The sequence below is a fragment of the Squalius cephalus genome, assembly GCF_949319135.1.
Source record: "Squalius cephalus genome assembly, chromosome: 6".
Classification (NCBI taxonomy): Eukaryota; Metazoa; Chordata; class Actinopteri; order Cypriniformes; family Leuciscidae; genus Squalius; species Squalius cephalus.
Window position 1 is genome coordinate 18954912 of NC_137127.1, and position 16018 is coordinate 18970929.

Here is a 16018-nt window from a genome sequence, read left to right on the forward strand (position 1 = left end):
TATGTACAACATGCTCAAAAAGATAATATCAATAAAATATAAATATATATAAAAATAAATAAATATAAAAATATAAAAATCACATTTAATCATTTTTATGAGAAGGATGAGTAAAAATTATAAATTATCGGCCTATGTATTTTATCTGCTCCACAGTTCAACATAGGCTACCTTAGTATCCAAAGTGGTTTTAGATTTTTAGAGTGCACATTAGCTTATTTTCCATCTACCAGTTAAAATTTACAACAAACATATTTTTGCTTATTAAAATCAAAACTAGTCCAATTGTTACATGTATGATCTGTGTTTCCCCACTTCATTTTGTTTGTGGTTCAGTCCTGTGTCCTAGTGTTCCATGATTGTTCTAATTAGTCATGTCTATCACCTGTGCATTGTCAATCACCTTATTAGTTATCGTGTTAGTCCCTGGCTGCGTCCAAAACCGCATACTCACTGAGTAGGTACTTAAAGGCACACTATGCAGTTTCCGTTTTTCTCAAACAGAGACCCCTAGAGTCACTGTGGAGTACTTGTATTTAACCTTACTGTCGTAAATACCACTCACGCATAGCCGTCTCTGCACTCTTCCAAACGCGCTTTCTTCGTTTTCTTCTTCGACTCTGCCATGATTCACGTCTGAAATGCCTGCTAGTGTCTTCCATAGAGACTGCTTTATAGGTTATTGATGTAAGTGACGTTGTGCCGTAAAGCAAGTCGTGATTCTCGTGAGATTTGGCGGGGCGCCACCTCTCAAACTTGCATTGCTGGTTTTGCCAGCTGCAAATCTCCAAAAAATATTTTGTCGCTCAAATAACCATTTTTTTTCCTCTTTTTCTTGTTGAATGTAACTCTCGTTTTATCCCTGGCAAACAAAAATGCATTTATGTATTATGATGAATTATTCAAATATATTTAACCTCGTCATTGTGCTTTTTTCCCCTGTGTATTTAATCTTATATTTTGATGTACACAAACCCATGATCTTTATGTTTTCTGTTTTTGTCATTATGATTGTTCATTGTTAAAGAAACAACTATGGTATCTTTCCCTGATCTTTATGTAACTATAACTTCTGCAATAACAAAATGATATGAGCGACAGGTGCACTAACATCAGTAACTCGACAGCCCTACGTAGAACAGTTTTCCACAGCGTTTGTAGTGTCTGTACAAAGGAGACGTCGGACAGCTGTGGGAAGATCTCGTCTTTGGAGAAAACTGTTGTTTTTATTCTGGGAAAATGTAAGCATCACTCTTCAAAAATTAAGATTACCCCAAAATGAATTGCATTGCTAGCCCACCCCCAAACTTATCCACAATAATAATGATAAATGCTGACCAATACTTAATATTATTATTATTTTCTTTTTTTTTTTCTTTTTTTACTGAAAATTATATATTTTAGTAAAACAAGCCAAATATAATTTGTTTTGTCATGTGACATAGCTATCCATGAATACACTAGATAATTGCAGTGAACACATCTCAATTTTCAGGCAAGCAATGAATTAATGAATTATATTTTATTTACTGACAACAATAAGAAACATGCATACATGAGTAAAATATATATATATACACAAGTCAACAACACATGAAACAGAGCTTTATTCATACTTATTGTTCTAACAATCAGATATTTACAGGCAATATTTACAGGCAATATTGCCATCTCAACACAACGGTTCTCATTCTTCAGCTTTATTCTAATGAATCAGCTGACCACCATTCCCACCTTCACCTGTCTCTGCCGTCCATCATGTCCATCATTGCTGCAATCAGACTGGGATCTGATCATGTATGGGAAAGGGACATCGAGGCTATCTTTGCCTGAGTGCACCGTCTCCCTCACCACCTCATACAGAGAGCCTTTACAGAACCTGTGAGACTCGTCTCAACAGCAAACCCTCCCGTGAGAGAAGCATAGTAGAGCGAGCCTTTAACATGCTGAAAACACACTGGTGCTCTATTTTCTTCACGGCCAGAGGTGAGCCGTGCCTGAGGTTGTTGCGTCCTGCGCTGTGCTTCACAATCTGAGACAATAAGGGCCGGTGGAGTGATGGAGGGTCTCATCCATGGCACCATTTCCAGGATTCAGCTCTGGGCTCCTCATCCTCAGTGATGATGATATACCAGTCTGCAGAAATGTCAGAATCCTACAAAAATGCACAAAACATACTAAAAAACAGACATGTTAACAGCACAATGTCATTTGATTTCATATTACAAGTAACAAAATTATTTTTATTTTTATTTTTATTTCTAGGTTTTCCTTCCCCCCACAAATGCCGCCAAACCCTGCCATGCATTCTCTGCTCCACCACAAAAGCTCTGCAGCAAATGCACAGAAATCAAGAATCAGAAGTGCTGTAATAACTCCGTGAAATTACAATAATTAAAATAAACTACAACTTAAGATTTAAAAAAAAAAAATTCCATTAATTTCTGTAGTATACTCACTCAAAGCCTTCATGAGCCACTCTCCTCATCTGTTCCTGTAACATCCAGACAAGATTCACGTTACCTCTGTGATTTATGTTCTCAATCAACATTTTGAGGTTGATGCTGATGTGTTTACTCACTTTTTATGCAACATAAATGTTCCCCAGTTTATCAACAATACCAATGCACAGATAAAATAGATAACGTATGTTTAGTTATTATATGTAGATATCATGTACATCAAATGACATTGTGCTGTTATTATATGTAGATATCATGTAGTTATTATGAATAATGTAGTTATTATATGTAGATATCATGCTTATATTATAAGCAGTGTTGACAACAGTAAATTCACCTGCACAATAGGACACAAACATCACTCACTCAGATGTCTATGTCATGTTGTTTATGCTCATCTGCGATACTTATCGACGATATTCCTGTCAGATGTTAATAGAAGTTTAAAATAAGCGTCTTTAAGATGTATATTGTGTATGTAAATCCAATTTAGAGACGTACGTGTACTTACTGGAGCTCCCCTGTTAGTTATACATAATAAAACGTGTTTTTACACTTTCGACAGTTCAACAGTTTACTCTACAGTAGTTCAACACATGTGATTTAATACAAGGAACCGTGTTTACTCACATTTGAAAACATCAGCTATATCCTAAATAAATTGGTAATATCATTTAACTATCTCATATTTTTTTATGTGAGTAGGAAAAAATTGCTTTTTAATTTCATTTAAGGCCTTCATTTTTGAAAAATCCAAAATGATTTTTTTAATGCTATTCAATGCCCCGTGGAAAACCTGGGATACATATTTAAAGTGCCAATGCTGATTTCGCTGACTGTCTTGATCTCCCCTGACTTGAGCAAATGGGGTTTGATATCCATTTTTGATATCTTTCAGCTAAACCCAAATAAAGAAATCTCTTGAGTTGTTCGCTCGTACACGAACACAGTTATGCCAACTTGCATTTTCTCAAGCATGCATAGACACTACATCTGGGCCGGTTCTGCAATGTTGTCCCAGTTCTTCACATCAAAAGAAAAATACCCAGTCCACACACTCAGTGGGATCAGCCTCTTTACCCTTATTTTCTGTGTTTGTGAGAAAGTTTTAGTTATGGAAGCTCCAAAGAATGTCCGTGGCTCTCATGAGTGATTTGTTAAGTACCTCTGTAAAGAAGTCTTCTCCAAAGCTCTTGCATTTGGTTGGAATCTTTATCAGGCCTGAATCCGCCCAAGTGGATCTGTGTCAGTCTTCACATCACGACGAAGCAACTTCTTTCTTGGCCTCTTCTTACAAATACGTGACTGAAAAAAATCATTCTCAAGCAAGCAAAATGAAAGAGAGATACTGAAACATTCTGCTCTTCTATCAAATCATCAAATAAGATAAAACAATACAAATAAATACAAATAAAAGCCTACAGACAGCTTAATATTATTACAATTTGAAATAACTGTTTTCTATTTTAATATAATTTAATTATCGCTACAGCGGTGAAAGTACAAAATCGCTCATAACTCCTGAACCATTAGGTGTAGACTCAAGTGTCTAATATCATTGGAATCCTTGGTTTCATTGATATCCATAAGACGGGCACCATGGATTGATTGTCACCATGGATACATTTTCTAGTATTTTGGATTTTTTTTAAAACCTACTTTTGCAATCTAGTCCTAGGTTTTTGGCCCGATCAGAACCAAACCAGTGTAGCAAGATTCTTTGGAGTCTGATTGTCAATAATTAAAAAAAAAAGCTGAGATTTTGATTCATGGTCTCTAAGGGCCGCCAAAACGTTAGAAGTGGGAGGAGCCACTTTTCCAATATGGCTATAACTTGTAAGCGGAATGAGGTATTTTCACCAATCTCGGCGTACATATGTAAGAGCACATTCTGGGGTCTTGTGAAAAAGCATGCGATGACTGGCCACTTGGTGGCGCTATAACATGTTTTTTAATTTTTTTTAAATGGCATTCCTAAGTCTAATTGACATGAAAATTGGCATGTGTTGTCTTTGTCCAAGGTGCCAAGACTGCCTTTGAGGACAACAAAAAATGTAGAAAAACGCATCCAGTGGCGGCCATTGAAATTTGAGCAGCTATCCTAAGGTTAACAGAGGCCGATCGGAACGAATCTCGCTGGGCCTGTTTGACTCATGGTCCTAGAGGCCTGTGAGATATTCGAAAGACATTGGCCAGTGGGGGGCACCTTCATGTTTTTCACGTGCGTAAAGGATTGTATATCACACGTTTTTTAGTGTAGTCCTAGGTTTTTGGCTCAACCTCGATAAAAACACTGTGGCGCAATTCTCTGGACTCTCAAGATAAATAATTATCAACAACCTGTTGATCTTTGGCCTTTGGATAGCTATAGCTGGGTAATTTATAAAACTGGCGTGGCCAAGTCTACCCAAAAGCCTATCATTCCTAAACGAAAACTCGGAACTTACTGAAAATAGGTGAGCACATGCAACATATGATTCTAAACAAGCATGCTAACCTTTATGGAATTTGGACCATAGCTGGTGCTATAATTGTTTAAAAGCTTTAAAAAAAGCATTTATTTCCTTAGTAAATTGCCTGTATTGGCTGTGTGGTCTTTTCCATCTCTGATCTATGTGGTTACAAGTTTGTTAAATACATAATATCATTTACACAGGCCTTATAGCGCTTGAACCCCGATAATTGCTGCTTCCAGCTATATTTATGTTTTTTTTTTTAATGTTTGAATGATTCTTTAACAAAAGTTCGATAGAACAACATTTATTTGAAATATAAATATTTTGTAATATCAAAAATGTCTTTACTGTCACTTTGTTTTAGCAATTTAATGCATCCTTGTTGATTAAAATTTTTCATTTGAATAAAAATGTATTAAAAAAAAAATCTTACTGGCCCCAAACTTTTGAATGACAGTGTATGATTAATAGACAAAATTTGTCGCATGGGTGTTTTCCCATGCAAAACTCACCACTGCTATGTGGTTACTTACTGGCCAAAGTCAAAAGAGCCTATATAAGCCCTGTGATTTCTTCGAAGACAGTGAACACCACATTTCTCTGTCTGTAAACACAAACGAAATGGTATGAGATACACAAGCAATAGTAATAGTGATGCTTGACTTAGCAAGCACCACTAACCGATATGTGATAATTAATGAATATACAACAACATGTAACTTTACAGTGAGAGAAATACAAAGTTCAAGCATATAACTTTAACCGAATGCTGATTGGTTCTTCCAACGCTGTGGCACCAGTCAATCAGAAGTACTTCCACCTAACCACATATACAGTATATATATAGATGATGCATAAATATCAATTTCAACAAATTGACCCATGTGACTGGTTTTGTGGTCCAGGGTCACACATACTGTATATCGTACCCTAGCCTGTGATCGGCATGCTTAGTGATTATGAAAGCTTCTATTATCCCTCCTCGTCCCCAGCACCACCTGTAGAGATCTGGTACAGGGGTTCTACCAGTTCCTTTTCAGCAGCCTGTCCTTGCAGCCAGTCTGTATTTGCTCTTGCTCAGCAGCAGCAGCGTAGCAGATCTCGTCCACCAAAATCAAGCCTATGTACTGTATATTCAATGCCCCATGCCAATACATGCTGGTTTAAATAATCCACTCTGAGAGTTGTCATGACTGAACTACATTCACAAATCGTTTAATATTTCAACCCCACTGTATTCTGAACCACCTGTTCTGTTTCCCCTCATAAGTGGGTGTACTTGCTTTTTGGATAAAGTAGCCGATGTGCTGTATCGTATCCAACTATTTACATGGCAGTGACAGAAAGCCTTTAATGTTGTGTATGTTATCGCTGCTATCTGTATTGAGGATGCCAGGTTGGTCGTCGATTTTGAAGACAGCGATGATCAGAGGCAACACAAATAATCAGCCCCCCTCTTTGCTAAAGTATTACGGAGATTGCATCTGAGGGAGTGACTGATTGTACCCAGTTTATCTGATATTAGGGGAAATGGATTATTCTGAGAAATGGATTATTCAGACGCTTCAACAATTGTCTCTGGAAGCTAGTAGCAAGAAAACTCATTCGCCTGATCCTGAAAGATACAGGCCCAATGTGGCCAGACGGCTTTCTTTATAGATACCAGATGGGAATTTAGAGAGGAAATTTCCTGCCTCTGAGGATGAAATAAATGTATGACAGATAGATTTTTTTTTATTTATTTTTTTTGCCATACATCCAATTGTTTGTCAGAGAGAAAGAGAAATTACTGGAGGATAAAGTGCCAACAGAGACTGCTGTATGTTTGTAGTCTATTTTTCTTCAGATATTAGAATCCCAATTTGAAGCACTTTCAGCTAGTCTGAGTCACACAAATGTCATTCACCATCTTCTGAACATGAGCAAGTTAACATTGAGCTACGTGAAGAAAATACCATAATGGAGAATACATACTGTAGCAAAAGTGATGTAGTTGTACACATACAGTAGGGTCACCAAATTTGGTAACATTTTATGATTTTTTTTTGTCAGATTTGGTAACACTGCCCTATATCTGCAGCTGTTCACATTAGACAAAAATATTTTTTTTTCTTTGTTTTACTTAATCTTTTTTTACTTAATCTGAATGGCACAAAACTTGGTAAATGTTTTGGCACTTACATCTGAACACACACACACACACACACACACACACACACACACACACACACAATCATGGACATGATTCGAAAAGGTTAAACGGTCCTGAAAAAAATATTCACACATTTACATTCAAGATTTATGACATCTTAAATTAAAATTCAGTTCTCAGGTCTATGCACAAAAAGTGAATACATGGATTATAACTACTGCATAAATATGCATATAAATAAAAACATATATATAAAATTGAAATATTAAATAAAATAAAAAAAAGACATCAATGACATTAGACATCACCAGAGGGAATTTGGGTAAAATGAAAGACATTGTGTGAGAGAGGGGTAAAATATTTTGGTAACCTCTAATGCTGCCTTATGGACCCTGCTGTTTGATTTTGATTTTGACTGTTTGAGTAGTTGTTTGGGTGGCTCACCAATGTATTAGATTTCTCTAATACTTAAAACAAATAAGCTTTACCCCATTTCTTGTGGAGAGAATAATTTATTGAATGTTGTATCATAGCAGTTCTTCAGCAGTGATGTTAGCATGTCGTCCTTCAAATAATCCTAACCCAAGGTACTAACTGTAAGAACAGGCTTTTATACCTGGTAACAAATGTGCCACAAACAATAAAATAACAGCCCATGGAGAGCCCATAATACATTGAACTGATGCTGACCTAAGGGGTTAATTATATGGGCCATTTGGGTCACACTTTTGGAAAAAAAAAATCAGTTGATTGTATTGGAAGCACAGTCACAATGTAAACCCATCTGACTAAAGATTACTGAAGTACACATAATATTTGACTGCTATATCTGTAGCTGTTCACATCATAGCAAAATGCTTTTTTAGGATATAAGATAATGAAGTCTAGATGTCACCAGAGTGAATGTGTGTAGCATTGAAGGCATTGTGAATTAGAGGGGGGTAACAGATTTTAGTAAACTCTAATGCTGCCTTGTCAATTTGGTGACTGCTGTATCTGCAGCTGTTCACATCAAAGAAATATGCTTCCTAGGAAACAAAATTGAGAAGTGTAGATGTCAACAGAGTGAATTTGGATAGCATTTAAGACAGTGTATGTGAAATAGAGAGGGGTAACAGATTTCGGTAACCTGTAATACTGGCTTGTCAGATTTGATGACCCTGCTGTATGTGTGCAGCTGTTCATTTCAGACCAACCCTTTTTTTTTTTTTTTTTTTTTTAATAAAGAAGAGAGAAGTTTAGACATCACCAGAGTGAATTTGAGAATAATTACAGAAACTCTATCTAAAATAATAATACACTGTAAATGATTTCTGTTGTTTTCACAGCATTATACTGTTTTTCTCAACAGTTTATTGCTGTATAACCTATGTACAGTATGTTACTGTAGATTTAGTTGCTTTCACAGTATTATTTTGTATTTTCAACAGTTATGTACTGTGCACTCAGTTGACAGTATGTTACTGTAGATTTTCAATGCATTCTGGGAAATTATTAGTTACTGTAAATCTAAATACAGCAGTGCAAATTGACCGCGAAAAACACCACACACAATTCCACAGGACTACTAACATTATCCTTACAAAAAACATTTCCAGGACTGGGTCCTACAGTCTAACTGTGATGTGGAGTGCCCGTGTGAGCCACTGGAGGGCACTCTCTCCCTGCATTATGTTTCACCATGGACTCATTATGTTTAATTATGTTTCAGTGGTGTTTGATTATGGGTCATTGAGTTCCTTATTTAAGCCTGAGTGATCCCTGTGTCTGGTGCGAAGTCTTGTCACACTGTAAGCGTACATCTCTGAGCATTCTTCCCTGTTTGAGTATTCCGTGTTTCTCTGGACTCTTGACCCTTGCCTGCTTCTTGGACTGTGTATGAACCTGTGCTGCCTGCCTCGACCTAAGCCTGTTATCACCACGAGTTACTGGATTGCCCCTTGTTTAATTGTATGCCGGAGTTTATGTCTACTTGTGTGTGAGTTGAAATAAAGTGCTGCATATGGATCCGACTGCCTCTGTCCTTACGTTACAGAAGACTTCGACTCTACAGGATCCAGCAGACTTTCAGCATCTATCGATCGTGGCCAAGACTCAAGTTTCCATGCTAGCCTCTCACCATTTACAGCTGGAGAGACTAACATCTCTCCTTGAGGAACTTACAAGCTTTAGGCAATCTGTGTCTCCGCAGAGCTTAAGCACAGTCACTAATCAAGCCCAAGCTCCCGCTGCACCTGTTCCACCGCAACCCAGTGTGAGTACTGCATTGAACTATTTCAGTCTGTCACTTCCTGAAAAATTTAATGGCTCACCTGTGGCGTGTGAGGGATTCCTTCAGCAGTGCAGCTTGTATATGAATCTTCAGCCCCAGTTTTACTCCTCGGATTATGACCGCGTTTCCTTCATTTGCTCACTGTTCACTGGAGAGGCTTTGGAGTGGGTAGGCGCGTTCTGGGAATCAGGTCGGGTATCGTTCCCTTCTTATGATGTGTTTATCGCTCTATTCAGAGAGGCGTTTGAACTCCCCGCAGGAGAAGAGGATCCTGAAGAACTGCTCTTGTCTCTGCGTCGGGGAGATTCGTATGTGGCGGATTTCTCTCACTCATTCCGCACGCCACTAAAGCCTCATCTTGCCAAACTGTTCGATCCTCCCTTGATGACCGTTAGAGGGGCTTTCAAGTATACAGTTTCTGCCAAACCCATTCATCGTGTCGGACCCCTCAAGCCCGTATTCCTCACTGGTCTTGTTGAACTTGTTAATCCGGAGACAGCGGAGGTTTCGCCGGCCGAACTGGAGTTTGAGCGCGTGCCAGCCGACTCGAAAGAATCGAGTACCGAGTCGAGTGAATCAAGTGAGTCCAGTGAACCGAATCCCGAGTCCGGTGAACCGAATCCCGAGTCCAGTGAGCCCAGTGAACTGAATCCCGAGTCCAGTGAGTCCAGTGAACTGAATCCCGAGTCCAGTGAACCGAATCCCGAGTCCGGTGAACCGAATCCCGAGTCCAGTGAGCCCAGTGAACTGAATCCCGAGTCCAGTGAGTCCAGTGAACTGAATCCCGAGTCCAGTGAACCGAATCCCGAGTCCAGTGAACTGAATCCCGAGTCCAGTGAGTCCAGTGAACCGAATCCCGAGTCCAGTGAGTCCAGTGAACTGAATCCCGAGTCCAGTGAGTCCAGTGAACTGAATCCCGAGTCCAGTGAACCGAATCCCGAGTCCAGTGAGTCTAGTGAACTGAATCCCGAGTCCAGTGAGTCCAGTGAACTGAATCCCGAGTCCAGTGAGTCCGGTGAACCGAATCCCGAGTCCAGTGAACCGAATCCCGAGTCCAGTGAACTGAATCCCGAGTCCAGTGAACCGAATCCCGAGTCAAGTGAATCTAGCCCTGAGTCAAGTGGATCAAGTCCCGAATCAAGTGAATCCAGTGTGGAAAGTGAGTCAAGTTCGGTTGAATTTATGGAGTCAGGTCCAGTTAAGCGAAACGATTATGTTCCCCTGGATCCAGAGTTATTAGTTCCAACAGTGCGCCGTCGCAGGAGGAGGAGGAGGAGGACTCACTCGGCTCGCCAGGCTTCAGTGAGCGTACCTAGACTCCTCGCCCTGTCAGCCCCGCCTCTGCGCCTCGCCCTGCCGGCCCCGCCTCTGCGCCTCGCCCTGCCGGCCCCGCCTCTGCGCCTCGCCCTGCCGGCCCCGCCTCTGCGCCTCGCCCTGCCGGCCCCGCCTCTGCGCCTCACCTCGCCAACGTCTATCAAGCTCTGGGAGCCTTTTCCAGAGGCTGTTTCCAGCCCGGAGGCTATAGCCTTAAATTTCCCTAAGAACTTTTTGGGGGGGGGCAGTAGGTACCCTGTGAGGGCCATGGAGGTGGCGCTGACATGGACCTTGTCTGTGCTATTTCCACTTGAGCTTCTTATGCCGCTAGTCCTGTCTGATCCTGTGCTTCCCATGCCACTGGTCACGTTTAGTCCTGAGTCTGCTTCGTCCTTGTCTTCGTTTAAGTGTGCTTCGTCCTGGTACCCCTCCAAGTGTGCCCAACTCTGGTCTCCGGTCAAGTGTGTTCCACCCTGGTTGTCTATGACACGTGCTTCCCCATGGTCTCTTGTCCTGCTCTGGTTTCCAGGCCCCAGGTCTCTCCATGGGTCTGTCCTCCTGCCTTTCCACGGGCCTGGCCCTCCATCCCAGCCCCGATGACCTCCCCCCAGAGCTCTTAGGAGCGTCTGGAAGCCGCTCCTTTGGGGGGGGGCTATGTGATGTGGAGTGCCCGTGTGAGCCACTGGAGGGCACTCTCTCCCTGCATTATGTTTCACCATGGACTCATTATGTTTAATTATGTTTCAGTGGTGTTTGATTATGGGTCATTGAGTTCCTTATTTAAGCCTGAGTGATCCCTGTGTCTGGTGCGAAGTCTTGTCACACTGTAAGCGTACATCTCTGAGCATTCTTCCCTGTTTGAGTATTCCGTGTTTCTCTGGACTCTTGACCCTTGCCTGCTTCTTGGACTGTGTATGAACCTGTGCTGCCTGCCTCGACCTAAGCCTGTTATCACCACGAGTTACTGGATTGCCCCTTGTTTAATTGTATGCCGGAGTTTATGTCTACTTGTGTGTGAGTTGAAATAAAGTGCTGCATATGGATCCGACTGCCTCTGTCCTTACGTTACACTAACAGTCTTAATTTCTGTCAGTGGGGGTGCAGGAGAGCGCGTTTACTTTGAAAGAGTTTTTCTGTTGTGACTCAGTGCATCGTCACGTCTTTTCTGCCGACCTGGAACTTCGTCATATGGTAAGTAATAAATCTTAATATTTGTATGTGTTCGAACTTCTAGCTAATAACTTTAAAGTTTTTTAGAGAATAGCTGACCACGATTTCGATGTTTAATTTATTCTCAACATTTTACTATAAGCTGTCTACAGTATGATAGGCTACTCTATGTTTCAATGTAGTTTGGGACATGTTAACCTACTGTAAATTTAAATAGAGTAGTACGAAATGACCGCGAAAAATAACCACAAGCTGCCATTTTATGAAGAAATCTTTAGTTCCCTGAGTAGCCTAACTTTGAGAGCGCAGGCCTTTGCATCGCGTCGCTGTGTCTGTCGGCGAAGTTTTCGCCATAAATATCTGGTTAGTGATGAATCTTTATTATTATTTTTTTATGCAAACTAAATAGTAGCAGGTTAACGTTTAGTTTAGAAGAAGAACTGCCCGCGGCTTATGTTCTACGCCTCGTTTAAGTCAGAAGCGTATTTCCTTCTTGTTGATAGCTAGCCTACTTGATTAATAAATGTGATTTTATTAACATAAATTGCATATGTAGCCTCTTATAAGGTCAGAATGATCTAATAAGTTTGTTATTTACCATTTTAAGTCGGTGGAAGTGCCCGCGCGTTCATTATTTTATATCATACGGTTTATCAAATCGATCAATATATCCTGAAATCGGATACCCAAGGTTAGGATTCGGATTCTTGTTATAAAATTAAATTTTCGATTCCTCTTATTGATTTATGCGCGCTTATTTTCGTCTAAATCAGAATTTTCTTTTACACGCCTGTGAGGACCTGACCTGGCGATCTGCCAGGACCTTGTGCAGTTGACTCAGTCAGTGTTCATTCATACACTTTTGTTACAAATTGATTTCTATTAGTAACACTAACACCAATGGGTTTTTATTTTGCACAAGTGATGGTTTAGAGCTTATCCCCTATTGTGATGTGACTTATTACAGATTATGCTATATTGTGATCACTCTTGATTCAGTAAAATATTTTTTATTTTTTTGTAGGTTTCTTGTCAGGATAAATCCTGAAAATTCGAAATGCACATCACAGTTCCAGGTGAGCAGAAAGAGTGGGAAGGTTGTTCGGAGGAAGACCATGGCCTTGAATCCACACGTTGCATCTTACATCAGGGACTTTGCAGAATATGATTGGCAAAATCATTAAGGTAAGAGTAATATTAGGGATGTGCAGTGGAGTCCATATCTGTAGAAATGATTTGTGTCTGAATCTGTATTTAGAAAAAATCCAAAAAGGGTGGAAATGACTTAAACCATACATTTTTCAAATTGATAGTCTGTTTTAAAATGTAATTATGTTCCCTTTACAGTTTCCATTTAACAAATATGCCTTGTATAAGTCAAAGAATTCATATTTTTATATTATAATTGTAACATCTCTTTAAATAAGTTTTAATTAAAATATGAAATGGTAAAAATAGGGTTGAGTGATATGGTAAAAAATCATCTTGATAAAATGTTTCATATCAGTCAGTGTTGATAATTATCACAATCAATGTCAAATATTTATTTCTTTTAAGTTTTAAATGTTCTCAAACATACATTAAATAATGAAGACAACAGGTAAAGTTGTCCTGAAATGTATATGTATATTCATATAATGAAATGTAATAGGGGTGGGAATCTTTTTGATTCTACGATTCGATTCAAATCTATTCTTGGGGTCACGATTTGATTCAAAAGAGGCAGTACTTTTGAAATTGGGAATTCTCTTTTGAATCAAATTTCAATTTGATATACGGTATGCATAGAATAGAATTAAAATATATGATCAAATCTAAAATCAAATCTATGCATATCTTAATGAAATTTGATTCAAAATCGAGAATCGAACAGCAGAGAAATGAACAGCAGCTACTGTTAGTCCTAATCAAGTGGGAGTTATTTAGTTTAAATTAGACACACCTCATATCTGCATTAATTTAATCTAACCCGCTGCCGCTCAGCGTTCACATTAGCCTCTCACGGCGTGAGCTCACGCACGTCTTTTTCATCATTAAAATGAGTAAGAATCAAATCGACAGACATGACTATGAAAGGAACTGACTATAGTAAGCATCGTAAGCCTAAATTGATCGTAGAGACCATTGGTGGTAATTGTTCTATAATCAATTTAAGGTTACAATACTTTGGGGAAACGCAGCCCTGATCAGTGACCGATTGTTTGGAGTCAGAGATATAGAATATGGGCCATTGCCTTCTCAATATTTATTACTTTAGCTTCTGATACAGGACATGTTCATTCTCTTTTACAGAGTATTTGTTCGTTACCACAGAAAACCGCTTGCGTATCCATGTTGAACGTGTTTCTTGTATGTAAAAACTAAAGTAGCCTACCTAAGCTATTTTCTGTGAATGTGCGAGACTTCCGGTTCATTACCCACTATATGGAAATAACGAGATGAATAACAAAGTGCTGTAAATGATAAAAATATTTGTGCTATAAACTGTTGACAATTATGACAAATTCAATACATCAAAATATCAAGAAGCATAACAAGCTTTTTTGTACTGCTAGAAATAACTGTAAGCAGATGACACCGGTAGCCAGACACATTTCATTTACAAATGGCCATGCCCACTGTAAAAATAAGGTGGATACCATAGACAAAAAAAAAATCTCCTAAAAAGGTGTTGATAATGTGAGTTAGGTTTTTTTGATTATTAATTGTATGTTTTGCCTCTGATTGATTTGTGCTTATCATTCCTTGCAGGATTATCAGAAGTGTTGTCGCTCTTCTTCCACTTGACACCATCACTACCCTCCTCACCTGGCCTTCATCCTCACCTGTCTTGCTTTCTTTCTAAGTTTCTTTTTTACCTGTTCAGGATCATTTTTGCATGAATTGAAATACAAGAATTGTTCACTGATTTTAATTATTAATTATATATTGTTCATTAGTCTTATTTTAAAGCAGATTTTTATTGTTGTGTTATATTACATTATTATTACTAATGTATTGTTTAAAAATACACAATAAACCTTGTTGTGCAGTTAAAGCTTCAATTGTTCTTTTTTCTATTTCCCATTAACAGTTAAAATAATATTCCTATATTAAAATAATATTCCTATAATAAAATATTAAAATAATAATAGCACTATAAAAGTCATAAAATAACATTTCATAACTGTATAATAGTATACAGTATTATTACAAATCAACGGTGTAATACTGTGTTTTAACATGGTAAAAAAATACAGTAAAATAATGTATTTAATTTTACAGAATGCTTAACAGTACTGTATTTAGTGTTACAGTAATATTACTGTTGAATGAAATACAGCAACTACTGGATAATTGTTGCCAGTAAGTTACTGTTGATTTGACAATAAATTTTTTACAGTGTAATGTAAATTATTAATGTAAATAATGTAAAGTTAATTATGAGCTGGTTCTTTTTCGTGATTCAAAAATATAGATTTTTCACGGCCTTGTCCTGCTTGCCACAGTGGACATCAGGAAAACAATAATAATGCAAAAATGTATGATAGGTCCCTTTTAAGCATAGAACATTCCATTATGCTCCACTTGCAAATCATATAGAGCTCTTTCAGCAAGGAATTTAATCAAATTAAAATCGACCGATTAGCACACTTCAGCTTCTGACGTCGTATTTCAGATTTACATCCCGTGTGAAATCCGTTCCTAGGAGTGATGTGCAATGACAGAGAATGAGAGAATTTACTGCTTCACATGAAAAACAACCCCTCATAACCCCATTTAGGACACGGTCCTGTAGTCTACGGGAACAGTGGTGTACAGTTGTTCATTCGGGTGCAAGGTGTGTGTGAGTGTAAGAGTGTGACGGTACAGCCGCCAGCCACTTTAATTAATAAGAGAATACCTCTGGACGACAGCCCAGAAGCCAGCTATCATACAGCCATTCTGTCAACACACACTGCCAAAATTCTGGGGTCAGTCCGTGTGAGGTGAAATGCGGAAGGACATGATTAGTTACAAAAGAAAGATGTCGGAAGAGACGTGGAATCATTTGCATGCGTTTAAAATTAGATTCCTATCAACTGCATTGCTTCAACCAGGCTAAAAGTGCCAACACCACAATTCTGCAAATTTACTTTTCACAAATCTGCATGATTCAGCAGAATGGATTTAACCATGGTAAGTGTTACAACTTAGAATTGCACTCTTATTG